Source organism: Acartia tonsa, chromosome 1 (genome assembly GCF_053477335.1).
Source record: "Acartia tonsa isolate MP-2025a chromosome 1, ASM5347733v1, whole genome shotgun sequence".
In the NCBI taxonomy this organism is placed as follows: Eukaryota; Metazoa; Arthropoda; class Copepoda; order Calanoida; family Acartiidae; genus Acartia; species Acartia tonsa.
The window spans coordinates 59232023-59249091 of NC_137260.1; positions in this window are offsets into that span (position 1 = coordinate 59232023).

The following is a 17069-nucleotide window of genomic DNA, read 5'->3' on the forward strand; positions in this document are numbered from 1 at the left end:
TTTTGATATAGATTTAATGAAGGAAATGTGACAAGATTTAACTTTTTGCTCTTTTTACCAAGTTTATGAAGTCAAGCCAGCAAATTCATCATTTTTATGCTATTTTAATCAATTTTATACGGTATTTTATAAAATTTATACAGTTTTCTTTACAAGGAAATTATGTTTTTGTCTTTGCCAATAAAAGACCTTAATGAAACGTTTGCTTAATAAGGTTTTTTGATCTTTAATTAGATTAATTTAGGTTAATTGCGGGTTAGAGAGGCCAAATGTCTACTCAGTGAGGGGACAAAGTCGCTTTAAAAAAATTTTGACGTCATAAAAATGAGGGATTAGGAGAGAAGAAGAAAACTCCTATAAAAGAGATGGATAATCCCTTATTTTTATGACGTCACATGCTGATTTTTTGAGCGACTTTGTCCCCTCACTCCATACATGGAATGAAATATGAATATTGAAACCTACATTAGGATATAAAACAATAGTTGAGCATCAAAAATTATTTAAAAGTCTATACCCATGTGCAGGTGGTAACTTCTTTCATAAACTTGTCGAGTTTTTCTATGATCTAGAGCATGAACCATTTACTTTTTTTCAATCCCCCATTATTACTTCAAATTTTGCTAATATCTCAACACCCTTCACTAAACACGATGAAAATGTACTACTTAAAGCTAAGAAATTAACCATTGCTTCTATATTTGAAACAAGAAAATTTGAGGAAAAAATACTGTTTCTGCCATGCATAAGAGCTGATCTGCCGAATATAATTAGAGACGTTTCCTTAATAAATAAATTGTCTAATATAGTAGAGTCAACAAAAACAGCTTTTCCTAGAGATTGTGTATTTACCACAAAGAGAGCAAAACAACTTTTAATTCCCATCGGAAATATTTTTTTAAAGAACAAATCCATTTTTTCGCTTCATTTTAAACAATTACATAGAAAAAAATGCTTGCAGTTTACCTGCATTGCAAACTAGAGTAAGTGATAAACTGTATATCCCAGACAAAGAAATGCTTAATATTTCGTTAAAAAAAATATTTAACATGCCAATTATTTTATATTATAAAAATTTTCTTCTTGAACAAATGAATAGAACTCTAAATAGTAGAAATAAACTTTACAAATTTAAGTTAGCTGAATCAAACTTATGTTCAAAATGTAATATAATAAGTTCAACAGAACACGCCCTCTATTTTTGTGTGTTTCCTACCTATTTTATACATAAACTTGCATTATTTTTAGATTATGTAAGCCAGAATTCATCTTTTTAAAAGAAAACTTTTACTTATACAATATGTTTTATGAAGGCTTTTCAAACGATTTTTATCTACAATTATCCCATTTAATCTTAGTTGCAAAAGATAGATCTTTAAAAATAAGCGTAGAGGATGATTTCATTAAGTGGGATGACAACAATTTCTATGCGCACTCTATTCTTTTATCTCAATTTACTTGTAAACTCCTTCATAATGCCGGCTTGAATAACAATATAATATATGATTTTATTAATTTCATATCAAACTAAGCCTAACATACACATTGTTTCTTTTATTCGTTCTATATGGATTGATTTATGTCTTAATCTTATTTATCTAATATTATTATTATTTAACTGTTTGTATATTATTTCGTATTTGGAATAAATATTTAAATGTCAAAAAAAAAAAAAAACATCCGTCCACTATTATTATTTGACTAAAGAGCCCAACATAGCAGCAGTATAAATTATGCATTAAATAGAGATACCAAAATATATTTCATGTTAATTAATTGCACAAAAAACATGCCATTATAGTCTAAACTAATAATTAGATAAAAAAAATTAACAAGGATGACATCATTAAAAGCAAAGCTGCAAATATGACAACATTTATTTATTTGTAAAAGGAATAGTTATTTATCACATATTATAGACAGCTTTCCGCGGACATTAAATTAAAAGGGTTTCATATTATAAGATTAAAACAAGTTTTGTTAGCCCCGGGGTGCCGAAGGCCCGGGCTAACAAAACTGATTTTTCAGTATGACATAGAACCGGTTCTTATACCGGAACAGTTATTTATCGCATCGTATTATAAACAGCTTTCCGCGGTTTAAAAAATGTACAATTAGAAGATAAGCAGTTTTTTGGCCCAAAGATGCCGAACAAGTTTCAATCCAACGGATATTAACCTGTTTCGAAGCGATACTGGAAAATATTTCCTTGAAACATTCACACCTAAATATGCTTGAACACCAACCGCCATTAAAGGCCGTACAGAACCTAACTATATACATAGTAGCTGCGCTATTTATTATGTCATTTTTTAGTTTCCCATGAGTAATTACTGTTGAGTAGGGGCCAACAACAAAATATGAAAATAAACTGTTTATTGATTTCTTCTGTCAGCCCTGGTCACGACATCACTTGGATGCTTTAATTAGGAAAAATATGTATTGTTTGCTTTTAATTTTTAGTAGCAATGCTTCTTGAAAACTTAATTTGTCTGTTTGTCAGTCTTCCCTCAATCCATCTATAACGCTATTTAAGAATGTAGATTCTTTAGACTGCTTTGAAAGTTATGCACTTGATTTTTTGTGAAGGTATTCTTTATCAATGCAAATAATTGAATTGGTTGGTCCGTCCGACAGCAAGGCTAAAAACATGAGGATTTCCTATGCTATTAGAGATTACATCCGCAGTAGGTCTCCAAGATTAAGAACCTCTGACTAATAGAATAATGTAGGTAAGGGAAGTCGGCAAAAAGTTTCTGTAACCTTGGGAAAAAGAATGGCTCTGAAGTCTAAGGTAGGCGGGTCTAGCTTAAAAGTGCCTTTAGATTGGAAGGACCGATCGAGAGATTATGAGCTAAAACTTGATGAATAAATTGACACCCTTCTCTATGACTCACTTGGTTCGTTGGTCCGTTAAAGAAAGTATAATAATATTTCACCCAATGTAACACAATATAATTTCACTAAATTATTTCTTTGGACTAAATATTGAATAATCATCATGGAAAAAAAAATAGACTAAGTGTAGGTTTATTTTTTTCTAATTTTATCGGTTATTCTTTGATGGACCATTGCTGCATTTGTTGATGCACTTGTAATAAAGTGATTATTTTGACTAATATATATTTTATCCTAATTCCCAATTCTTTCAATTCACCAGCTTACTTGTGGCCTCTAGGGGCAATTTGAGAAAGAGCGGTATCTTCACTTTCATTCAATTCTAATTTGAAAAGTCGGGTAGGTGGTGAAGTCCTCCCAAAAAAAAGTTATAAACCTTCCCTGAAGATATAAGAATTTCCAATGTAAGTGAGAATATATCGGTCTAGTGGTCAGCGAAGGCCTACGCTGCAGACAAATAAACAAACACATATCCTGTTACTTTTATAAAAGGGTTTGGCATCAAAGAAGTCAGTAATTTTCCATGTTTTCAATAAGGGTAATTAAGTAGATAATTTTTTTTTGTTTTCAAAGATGTTCAGGGATTGAAATCGTTGGTACGATTTTAACATTGTGCTTTATTCAACGACTTTAGCTATCCGTCATAGACGAATGACACACCAGATATAAAGAAAGCTTTACTTTAACAGAATAGATTTTGTATAATATCTTTGATTTGGATAATATTTCTTTGTTTGTTTAAACTGACCTAATTATACATATATTATGCGTATAATGATATATCATAAAACAAGGATGACAACATCCATAAAAACGAAGCTCAAGTAATCAAGCATTAACTTTTAATGGGATATAAGTAATGTTTAAACAGAAAATTTTTCCAAAGTCGGAATTAAAATTCTTTGTTCAAATGCTGTACTTCATGTAGATGTGCTAAAAATGATGATATTCTGTTGAAATAGTGTCATATCGTTATAGTAAGCATCATTCCAAATATCCAACGTGCAGGTAAATTATTAACTCTAAAAACCCATATACTTAAATCCAAGTAAACATGGTTATAATGTAAGTACTAACCGTCTGATAGGAATTGTAGAATGTCTACCCTAACCATATTTTCGCAGTAATCCTCATACAAGGTTTAATACAGATAGGAAGGCTCAAACCAGAGCTATCCGTTCTCCAAAGATGGACAGATAACTCCTAAATATAAAAAATCTTTAATTTTAGACTATCAATATTTAGGGGCCTAAAGGGACAAGACAATGGCCGATAAATTCATTTACATCTTTGATAATGATACACAAGATTACCCCTTCGTTAGATTACATTTAGTGGTTGAAACGTTTGTACACTTAATAAACTTACCAATCAATGAAAGTCACATAAGTTGTTAAGCCAACGAATAAGAAAGCTTTGGGGACTAGTGTAATAAACAGCCCATTGTCCCCCCCCACCCTCTCTGATTGATATTTATTTTTTAGGAAGAGGAAACAATGAGAGTTCACAAAAATAGATCTGATAAAAAAAACTTGATTACAGAGCCCAGTGTTCAGTAACAGATGTAGAGTAGATTCTCTATGATTTGCTTTGTTGTATTACGATTGTTGTGATAGGTTATATTCGTTCCAAATAAGATGCCCTAATCTATAATACAAAGTAGAGCGATGTCTGTCTGTTTGTTTGTAACGAAGGATCTCGCTAACCGCTGAACCGATCGGGTTCTCCTTTACAGGTTAGCTTCTCATAGGTCCCGGGAAGGTTTATAACTATTTTCTTGGGGGGTGGGACACCCCCAACGTAACCCCCCAAAAAATAAAAATACCCCACCCCCAAAAAAAAAATTTCTTTTTCTTTTTAAAACTAAAATTAAAATAGTGGGGTCGACTACCAACCCCCCCCCAAAAAAAAAAAAATCCCCCCCCCCCCAATTTTTGTTTTAAAATTTTTCTTTTAAATCTAAAATACGAAAAATAGGTTTAGTTAAACCTCTTGGGGCAAAGCCCCTAGAGGCTAGGGGCGAAGCCGCTAGTCTATTATAAATTAGTATTGCATGCGCATTTCAATTACAAATGGGTATAAATTCAAGGATTAAAAAAATATGCTTCTTTTTAATTATTAGCGGCTGCGCCCCTAGCATCTCACGTATCTGTAACTCATGTGATAGCGAAGAGCAGAAAATGGCCTAAAACCACCCAGTAACCTAAAAATCTTAACAAAATAGCCTATAGAACCATCCAATGACCTATGTGAAGCTTCTGTAAAATTGAGAACTCAATCGTTTCAGTAGTAATGGAAATCTTAAGCTACAGAGAAATAAAACGTTACCACTTTATATTACAGGATGTTCAAAGTAAGTGATGTTTTATTGAATGGTCGTTTGTCTAACTCTGATTTATTAAGCTTCGCTTTTTAGTAAGTTGTCAATGTCTCCAAATGAAAATATAAATCGATGGTGAAAATTAGGAGGAAAGTAAAATTGGCATTGTTGTTTGTCTAACAGAATAAAGATAAGAATCTTCAATATTTGTGACTGATGACTCCACGCACACACACACACATACACACACACACAAACACACACACACACACAGACAGGTAATTTGGGATTTAAATTAATTTTAATTTGGTAACGTATGACTGTTGTTTAAACAAAAATACATTAATGTTATATCCATGAAGTGAGGGGACAGTTCAAGTTTGATCATTTAAAACTCTCATTAAGCCCCAAATATAGAACACAGGCACGTACATAGAAAGGGTCACCCCCTCCCACCGCCAATAATAGACATAGTAGATGCCTTAGATCTATTTTAAATCCTCTAAAGAAACACAACCAACACCTCCCCCCAGTATATAATATTTTTTGCACATGCTTCTCCATTTCTCTGATGGTCCAATGCTAATAATAGGTTCGAGAGCTAATTCAGATATCTTATCTAGTTTTTTTTGGTAGCGACGCTACTCTATAACTGTAAATGGACAAAGTGTCTCAAAAATCAGCCACGTGACGTCATAAAAAGTAGGGAGATGAGAAGAGAAGTGGGAAAGACAACCCATAAAAAATGGATTTTCCCTCATGTTTATGGCGTCACATGGCTTATTTTTGAGACACTTTATCCTATTTCATATAACTTATTTTTTAAAAAATATCCTTCCTCTCTCAGAGCTTATGGGCGACACACTAATTACCTATCCTTCTAATAAACAATTAAATTTATTCAATGAGCATATATAATTATTTAATAAACAACTTATAAATCATCCTGAAACTAAAGCAATTAATAATTAAAATCAAATCATAAAATGATCCATATTTCTCACCCTTTTGTTTAAGCTTATTAATATGGCCTAATGAAGCGTGCTAATTAGATATTAAAAGCGAAGCTTTTCTACTATTAGGGTCCGACCGTCCGTAACGGTTAGCTTTTTTTCCTAGAACATGTTAGAATTGTCTTATCGATTTCAAACTTTCAAACAACTGGTGATTCCTATAGTAATTAGGTATGATTTAGAAAGTGGTGCTAGAACATGTTAGAATTGTCTTATCGATTTCAAACTTTCAAACAACTGGTGATTCCTATAGTAATTAGGTATGATTTAGAAAGTGGTGCTAGAACATGTTAGAATTGTCTTATCGATTTCAAACTTTCAAACAACTGGTGATTCCTATAGTAATTAGGTATGATTTAGAAAGTGGTGCAACTTTATAATCGTTACCAGAATGTCCGTACGCTCATTTTAAACATGTTGATTTTTAACTTTTTAACAACAAATATTTTTGTGATATAATTATCCGATTGATCTGTTTTTTGAAATACTGATTCCTTGGATAACAAAGTAAAATTTTTTAAGCGAACAATCTCTATAATCAAGTCAAAAAATGAAGTATATCCTTAAACATTATCCTGTATTTAAGTAATTTTTCGACAAATTAACTTACATATTTGTTTCCAATTTTATACATTTAAATTCTTATTATACAGTTTTGACACTCTACAAGTTTTAAAGTTCGTTTGTCTTACCATTTCAGAGCTTCGCTTTTATGGATGTTGTCATCCTTGTTATATATTATTCCGGTTGTAATTTTAATTGATTGAGTAATTAATTGAGTAATTAAGGTTACATAAACTGACACGACAAGGTTTACAATTTGATGCCCGAAAATCATCTTGAAGAGTCATGCGGAAAGTTCTTTATGGTATAACTTTCAAAATATTACAATGCTTATTGCATACGTAAATAGTGTATATATCCTATAATATAAAGTAGTAAAGTATGTTTTTGTCTGTAGCTATGCATCTCGGAAATAGCATGTCTGAAGAGGTTGTGCTTTTCTGGCCGGGAATCTGTATAAATGCCATGGGAATGGTTTTAGGCTATTATCCGACACTTCTCATTTGGCCACTAGAGTCTAGGGGTGATTCTTATATGAAGGACTCCTTTAATATTGACTATGAACGGCTGTATTCTAGCTTAAAGGGACAACTCATTTCTTTACATTTACTTATTTTTTTTTTTTTAATGTGAAGTTAAAGCTTTTAAATATTTATTGCGAAGGATTATTCTTACCTTACAGTATATAAGTCAGAAATGAATTATAGAGCAGCTATGCTACGCTAAAGTGAGTTCAATGCTTTTAATTTAGGCAGCGTTTTTTTCAACTTGCTTTTTTTTATCTGTGCTGGTCAAAAAGGAAATGAAGCATGTTATGAAATTTTCATGGTGTTCAATCAGATCCGAATAGCGTGTCAAATTTGCAAAAAAAAGCAAAAAAAGAGTATTGTTTAAATGGATGTATATTTTAATTGTATATATGTATATAATGAGGGGAGGGAGGATGGGGTATAGGGAGTTGGGAGGGGGAAATCGTTATTTTAGCCCGCTGCGTGTTTCACTTTATTATGAACCATGAAGATCTGATGTAAGATCCAAATAATAATATACCCATTGTTGTTTAATGACAATATTAAACAAAGGGGAAAGGAGTATTAGTTTTGTTGTAATAATATGCAGCTATGATGATTTCAGAGTGTAGAACAAACAATGCGGAAGTGATCACACACTAATTTCCATTTCTATGCTGGACATAATAAAGATATAAAGATAAACGCCCTTAAAAAGCTCAATACTTAAAACGTTTGAAAATGTCTATATTTCAATTTGTAAATTAGTTTTAACTGCATGTATCATTTATATTTCTTGCTATTTTAAATTAAATAGAAAATGTATTTAATCTTATAAAAATACTATTAAAAATTTGACCAAAACTAGTCTTTTTTGCAAAGCAAGGAAGAAGTCCATTTTAAAGGCGAATCAACTGCTACTGTAGATTAAAGCTTTTTAGCGTTTTGGCGGCTCTAGATTAAATGTATGAATTTAAGGCAGCTGTGTATAAGTAAACTGTGGCTTTGCAGATTATCATAAACTGACAAGAAATCTGCTTTTGAAATGCTTTTGGTAGAATTGTCTGCGACTATAAAGCGCTTCCTTTCTATTTAGTTTGAGTTACTCTTACAGCTAAATTCAAAATACCAAATAACCAAAATGAGTTTTAAGTATTGGTCATAAGTTTGTAGATGTCACATGCTATGGTATACAATTAATTATAATACTGTCGTCCACTGCCTAATTTTGGTAACCTTTCACTTTCGCATAGTATCAAATTTGCATTATATTAATATTCACAAAAATACATAGTGTAAAATACATATTACAGTATGGCTTCGAAACCGATTAATATCCGATGGATTAGAGCCGGTTCTCAGCCATCCCAAAAAACTTGTATAGTATCGTATTACAAACAATTTTTCCATGAAAATTAAAATGAAAAACATAATTAATACCATTTTTTGGGCACAGAGCTAACAAAAGTTAGCTCCATCGGCTAAACTTTAAAAAACAAAACTTGGTTTTAATCTTACAATTTTTAATTTCAATATCCGCGGAAACCTGATGATTTGATGGAAGATGATTAAAGTCCCTCCACAGATTATGACGCCATACGATAGAATAACCAATGAAAGGCCAGCATAAATTTTACCATTAATCAATTACAGTGCATACTGGCCTCTCATTGGCTATTCTATCTTATCACGTCATAATCTGTGGAGGGACTTTAATTATCTTCGATTTGATGACGTTAAACAAATGCGGTAGTGAATACACAATTCTATGTATACAGTTATCATATTACTAAATCTATGCTAATCTTGTTTCCTTTTAGTTTTATTTGGGATATTGAACTAATTAGGTCAAATTAGCAATTTTTATATCCTATCAATACATTTTAGTAGTGCTGCTACTCTATAACTAGTTTTTGTAAGGCCGACCGACTTATATTTTTTACAAACTAGCACGTACACACATATCTTTATCATTGTTTACTTTACTTTTTTATCCATCTTATCAGTTTATATTAAATGGTATGTTAATTATGTTGAATAATTTTTTTGTTTTATATTTTTAGTGTCCGTCTTTCCACCTGTCCGTCTGTTTTTAGTAGCGAAGCTACTCTATAATTCACAATGTCCGTCCGTCCGTCCGTCCGTAATTGAATGAATTGGGGGAAACGTGATTTTCTCGGCTCCTATAAAAGATAGGGAGCTGAAATTTTTTGACAACATTCCAATCATTAAGGAGCACAATTAACTATAAAACATCAATGGCGGTCGGACTGCTTTTTAGCAGGTTTTAGGCTATTTTTTATATTTTCCAAATTTTCCCATATCTTTGGTGTTTATAGTCCGATTTTCGAAATTTTTTCAGTTAAAGATATTAAAATTAAATTTCCCGTCATTTGAAGAAAACAACAATGACAGTCAGACTGCCTTTTTGCAGGTTTTTGGCTATTTTTATATTTTTCACATTTTTCCCCATATCTTTGGTGTTTATGGTCCGATTTTCGAATTTTTTCAGTTAAAGATATCAAAATTAAATTTCCTGTTGTTTGAAAAAAAAAACAATGACAGTCAGACTGCCTTTTTGCAGGTTTTTGGCTATTTTTACATTTTTACCCATATCTTTGGTGTTTATGGTCCAATTTTCAAAAAAATTTCAGTTAAAGATATAAAAATTAAATTTCTGGCGTTTTAAGAAAAGAAACAATGGAGGCCAAACTGCCTTTTAGCAGGTTTTTGGCTATTTTTATATGTTTGACATATTTCCCCATATCTTTAATATTTTTGGACCAATTTTAAAACTTTTTTGCATTAACAGTTTCAAAATATTTTTTCCTATTGTTATGTATATCTAGTATGTAATTTACTTTAACCGTCTTCATCATGCAAAATAAAACAAGGTTTCGTGTTTATTTTCTCCAATAAATCTATTCTTGATTTTAATAAATATACTTAAAATCTACTTCTACGTTTTCCCATCAAAATTTTTTTGGGCTTCGCTACTTATGGATGTTGTCATCCTTGTTTCTAACCAAAGAATATCAATAACTTTTAACTTACTTGGTCCGGTCTTACTACAAAAGACACTTATAATTATATATTGAAATTAAAAAATTTCGTTTTTTTCTTTCATTTTGATCACTGAACATCTGCATCTCAATTGTCGGTCTGTCCATTTTTAGTCTTCGCTACATGGATGTTGCCATCCTTGTTAGTTATAAGTACTTCTAAAATACAATAAACATAATGCTAATTAAGTCTAAACCATTTAGTACACGTAAAATATATGTTTATACTTCTCTAAATGATCTATACAAATCTATATAACAGATGACAATATAGAGTGGGGTTCATGCGTTGAGCATTATCTACTTGAGAGGTAATTCTGTTATAGAATAAAGCAAGTATACATTTCACAAACCTATGGCATTAAAATAAGAATTGTAGGAGTAGTTTTTAGTAGTTTAATTATAATTATAATAAAGTAAAAGGATGTTTGTTTGTCTCTTTGTACCGAAAGATCTCGCTAGCCGCTGAACTGATCGGGTTCTCCTTAACAGAGTAGCTTCTCATAGGTCCCGGGAAGGTTTATAACTATTTTAGGGGAGGGTACTACCCTCCCAAGAGAAATCACAAAAAATCTCTATTTTACGTTTAAACTTGAACGCAACATAGATATATTTGAAATGAAAAAAAGACGTTTAAAGTGACACTAGAAGCCTCGAGGAGCGTAGCCGCTAGTTTTTTATAAAGACGTTTTTAAATTTTATTTTATATACTTGTTATGGCATTTTGGTTCAGTGATGTGGAAAAGTTGAATTTATGTTAATTTTCATAAGATGCTGATAACGATATATATCATTTTATATTTACTAATGTGCTGTATGTGTCTGTGGTCAATAAGATCTCTATAACGGCTTATCAAATACTCCAGAGAGTTTTCGAAGAAGCTTTATATTTGTCGTGGGGAATATATCAACCTCTATTAAAGATAAGGATTCGCTTCAAGTAATCTATCCCTCCAATATTCTTTATCAAAACAAAGAAAATATTCATAGATTAAATACAAGTTTACAAAAGTCTTTTCATATCCCATTCTCCTATTGATATTAGTTCTTTAGCTACTTGATATCAATGTTATATCCTAATGGGATTTATCGATAATCATGTTTTTATTCAGATAAAAAGATTAAAGAGAATAACTGCGCGCGCGTTGCCAGAAAATCTGTGCACCATCATTATCCATAGATAGATAGATAGATAATTAGATGGGTAGATGGATAGTGATGTAGAAAATCAGGGCATCTGCTCTCAAACTGGAAAAAATCTGTCGTCAAATTTTTTACAAACAAGGATGATATAATCCAAAATTTAGAAAATTATATAAGATATGAAATATTATTACAATATATACTAAAACCCAGCGATTGGACGTTGAAGATGGATTAATCTTCACATAGATAGAGATTCTGCCTTGGGTAGTTTAGATAAATATACTTATGTATATAAGATTGGACAGAGGAAAAATTAACATCACCTTCCCTAAAACAAACAGTACCAAACTGGAACAAAGATTCTCTGAAAATAAAAATGGATGAAGCTAGTTAGATGATAACTACAACTTTTTTCACTCTCTTAAAATAGCCTAAAGCTTGTACAGGCCAATACATAATGCCTTTCAAAACACAGCTACATAAATCCCAACGGTTAAAAAAACTCATCCAATTACTGAAGTATAGGATGAAGCCGAAGGATATAAAAATAATTAACTTGCATAGTAGCCTTGCTGGACATGAAACAAACAAAAAAGCCCTAGAACTGCAGAAGCGTGTCGAGCACGCAGTTATACAATACATATACTTAGTAAGATAGATAGATAGGATGATACACATTGATAGATAGATAGATAGTTCAGAGATGGTTCGTGGTAGTCATAGTTCAGGAATATAGAGGTATGTAATTATACTAACAACAAAAGTTTATAAAGACGTTCTCTTTTTCTATGGGGTAAAAAATTTGGGGTCCAGGTTTCTTGATTTCTTATATTGGTCTATATAAATTAACAGTGTCCAAACTAATCCACCAATAATTTTAATCTACACCAGGGGTAATTATGTTTATCAGAATAGGGGTTTGCATTTATTTATTGTCCATTGTCTTATCCCTGGGTGCTATTGAAGATTATAAAAAAGGGTTAATAAAACAACCAAAGATGTCTTAATGAAAAAAAAAATTTTTTTTGTCTATTTAATTGTCCATAAATTCTTGTATGATACTTACTCATAGGAGAGAAGTTTGAGGAAGGGCGTGGTAGCAGAGGTGGTCAGGAGCACAAGAAGGAGGAAGGAGGAGGTGTAGATTATGGTAGGGGAGCAGGTGTAGGAGGAAGAGAGAGGTGTAGATTAAGGCGGGGGATGTGTCTCTTCATCTCTGTGATTATGTCCAGTGGAAATTACAGAGAGTAACTCCAACACACACACACGCCCACACACACAGGGGAGAGACAAATGAAATAAAAAAATATAAAATATGTAGTAGAGTCCCAGAAATATGTAAAGTTAAGTCTATCTTTAAACATCAATACATAAATATCTGTTCGTACGGTGTAGGTCATTTTCTAAACCTGTTTATATACAATATATTCCCCTTTGAGTGTCAAGAGAATTATAGGTCATATAACAAAAGTAGAACTTCTGGCATGATTCGAACCTGTTACAACAGATCTATAGTATAGATGTATATGTATAATGTATATACAGATAACTACCTTTCTTCCTTTTTTAAAGACATCTTTTGTCTGCTTCTAAATTATTTTCTGCTACTTGGCTGTGTTAATATAAGCTACACAATTGGTTAATTTTCAATGACCAAATAGAAAGGTTGCACAAGGCGGTTGCGATGGGGAGATACAATTATTTAACCCTTTCTCCCTCTAGTGTTTTACTCTAATCCTGTTACCACGTAAAAAGTTTCTCTTTCTATAACATTAAACAAAAAGGATTCTTTTTTGTTTTGTTTTTAATATTAAATGTCCCATCCTACCACGACACGTAATAGATTTATTACAGATCACTGTCCTTTGCTCTCTCTATACATAGTATATACTTTGTAGTAGTTCAAGTTATGGTTATGGTAAAAACATTGGACTATTCAAAGGACTTCAACAACACAAAATTTTGGTTTAATAATTAAAACCACATTATGCTAAAGATATTAAAATTATTAATAAATAGACCAAACTTATCATCATTCTTAGAGAAATATTAAATTATTGGTTGTCTGCTGGATGTTAATTTATAATGTCAATGCCATGATAAATCTAAATTATAAATGTTTGTATGTGACGAGTAATGCAACAGCTAAAAATCCAATCAATCATATAAATAATATTTAAAAGCAAAAATTCCCGATTTGACAATTCTAACGTTTGTTTTTTTTATTGAATATTCGTAAAGGAAAGATGACAGGAAATAAGTAAATTCAACAATAAATGTAAAATCTCTATCTATATTGATATCTCTATTCAGGGTTTGGCAGCCGCCCATTTTAAATGCAATCGGCTACTTTTACTTTTTGTGAAAAAAAAAGACGGCTGCAATTTGACATTAATCCGCAAAGTTTTCGATTCTGGTTGTAATAAAAGTGTAAATAAAAATGACTTGCAGCTTAGATTTGTTTATGAATGAATGGAAGCTCTTTATAGTGTTATACAATACAAATGTTCAATGATAGGCCAATACACAGACTAAACTACCAATGGCAGGCCAGTATACATTTTTATTCACCTTTGTTTGGCTAGTTTGAAATCATTTTTATATGCATTATAAAAAGATTCGACTGGATGACTTCAGCTGTTGATTTCAACAATTGGTAAGGCTGCAGAATACAGCTGCGGCTGTCGAGCTCTATCTCTAGCCTTGGTATCACTCTCATATCTTTTCTTACGATCTTTCCACTCCATTCTTTCAATTTAATATTACTTTGACTTATTTCGTTTCATTAATACAATTTATAAATTGATAAAATTATTTAATAAATTTTTTAAAAATCAATTCTTTTAGTTTATTTATGACAAGCAGCTACGCCCCTAGAGGCCTCTGGGGAAACGTAAAATTGTATATTTTAAAATCAGCTATTTACCATAGATATTTTTTATCCGCTAGATGGTGTTAGTTATTTTTTAGTTAATTACAAAAATGCCCGCAGGGCGGCGTTTTTTTTATATATTTTTGTCGATTTCTCTGGGGAGGGTGGTAGTACTCTCCCCCAAAATTGTTATAAACCTTTCCAGGACGTATGATAAGCTACCCTGTAAAGGAAAACCATATCAGTTCAGCGGTTAGCGAAATCCTTCGGCACAAACAGAACAACAAACAAACATCCTTTTACTTAACTATTAGGATTTCAAGAGCAAATCTACTCTTGTTGTTGTGCTTATCTGTTGGTTGGGTCAAGTGCTAATAATACACATAAAATACAGGGATGGAAGGGACATTGGACTGTTTATTACACTAGTCCCCAACGATTTATAATAACATTTTCTTTTTCGTTGGCTTAGGAGCTTTGGGAACTTTTATTAAATTTTGATTGGTTGTTTCTTTAAGTTGAGTGTCCATTAATAGTAATCAACAGTAAGGGTAATTTTGTGTATCATCATTGGGGAAGTACATTTATTGGCCATTGTCCTATCAATGCATAAAAGGCCTATACCATATAGTGATTTAAATCGGTTAATTGGGTAAATCACAAATGTATCCTAAACATAAAAAAAGATTTGAACCTAAAAATGTTAAATTATCATAATAAAAAGAACATTACCACTAATTACAAAGTAAATAATTAAGAATCTGTACTAATGAAAAATCAGAACAACTTTATATAACATTATTGCCACCTTCTATGTATGACAACGAAAGCAGTAGTAGGGTGTTCTATAATTTCCCCATAACACCATGAGAGCAAATCATTTCTCCTGATAAAATCCTAAAATAAAATGTATATTACGTTTTCGAATTTTTGCTTAAAAAATAATATCGCCACTATTATAACTGTATTTTTAGCTTTTTGCGTTTAATGAAGATTGGATATTATAACAATTTAATACACATTAAAACTCTATTATATTGATTTTGGCGAAAAATTTAAGCTGGATGTTTCTGTGAAATTGCTGGCACAGCAAGACAGGAGTCGACATGGTTCAATAAATAAACCTAATCAATCATTTTTTAGTTTATCTAGTCCTAAGATTTAGGACAAAATTATATAATATAAAATTAGTACAAAGTTTTTATAATAAAGTTGAATAAATAGGGACAACTAAAATTGTAGGTAGCAAAGCATATCATTTATAGCTATTTCAATAGATCTATAGTATAGATGTATTGTATATACAGACAACTACCTCCCTTCCTATTTCAAAGACCTCTTTCGTCTGCTTCTAAATTATTTTCTGCTACTTGCATGTGTTAATGTAAGCGACACCATTGGTTGATTTTCAATGACCCAATAGAAAGGTTGCACAAGGTGATTGCGATGGGGAGATACAGTTATTTAACCCTTTCTCCCTCTAGTGTTTTACTCTAATGCTATTTTCATTTAAAAATAACAAAAATTAATTTTACAGCATATTTTCTTTATGATCTGTTACTGACGAACAGCAAGTTGGATGTCGGGATGACACATATCTTAATTTAAGAGTAGCAACGCTAAAAATATGACTAAAGATACTCAAACTTAACGCAAATAAAATTTAAGTTCAATATATTGCTTTTACCCAGAAACAAGACAATGGCCGATAAATTGATTAACATCCCCAATTCAATAAAGTCCCCAAAGTTTTAGAGGCAACGAATAAGAAAATATTAATATAAAACTTTGGGGACTAGTATGCTAAACAGCCCTATGTCCCCTCCCTCCCTGGCTTTGACCAAAGGGAGTTGATATCCTTAGATTTGTTAATGAAGACCACAAAATAAAATCATTACATCCTAATAAAAAAAATCATAGAAATAATTTAGACTGCTCAGAAATCGATTTAAAATAATGATAATTAATAATAGCGCGTGACCAAAGTCAAACAAGGCAGGGATCTAAAGGGAGAATACAATGGCCGATAAATGATGATACACAAAATTACCCCTTCTTCAGATTACAATTAGTTATTGAAACGTTTGGACGCTCAACTTAATGAAAAAGCCAAAAAAAATCCCCAAAGTTGTTAAGCCAACCAATAAGAAAGTAACTATAAAAATCTGGGGACTAGTGTAATAAACAGTCCAATGTCCAAGGGCATAAAGTTAATATGTAGCGAATAAATTACAAGATATAGCATCTTTGGTCAAATAAGAACAGTAAATTCTTACACTGACTTACGTTCGAACATATCCAAATACAAAAAGGGTGCTCCATTATATAAGACTTTACTTTTCAATATTTAGCATTCGAAGTAAAATTGTTAGCCGTCCCCACAGGCTTGTTTTTTTTGTCTGCCATTTGGCCAATCTTTTAGTGCAAGTCACGCTGATGTGCTAATCTAAATTAACTCTATTGTATGATAGGTTTTGCTCTAATTTCTTACACAGTATGATCAATTATAGGTTCCTGTGATGCATTTCAAGTCTGTGGTTACACATTGCCACACCCTTATACCAAATAGCCCTTTATGGACGATATTGTATTTTATATTTTATTTAGTCTATGGTTACACATTGCCACACCCTTATACCATTTAGCACTTTATGGACGATTTTTTATATAAGTTTAAAAAGAAAA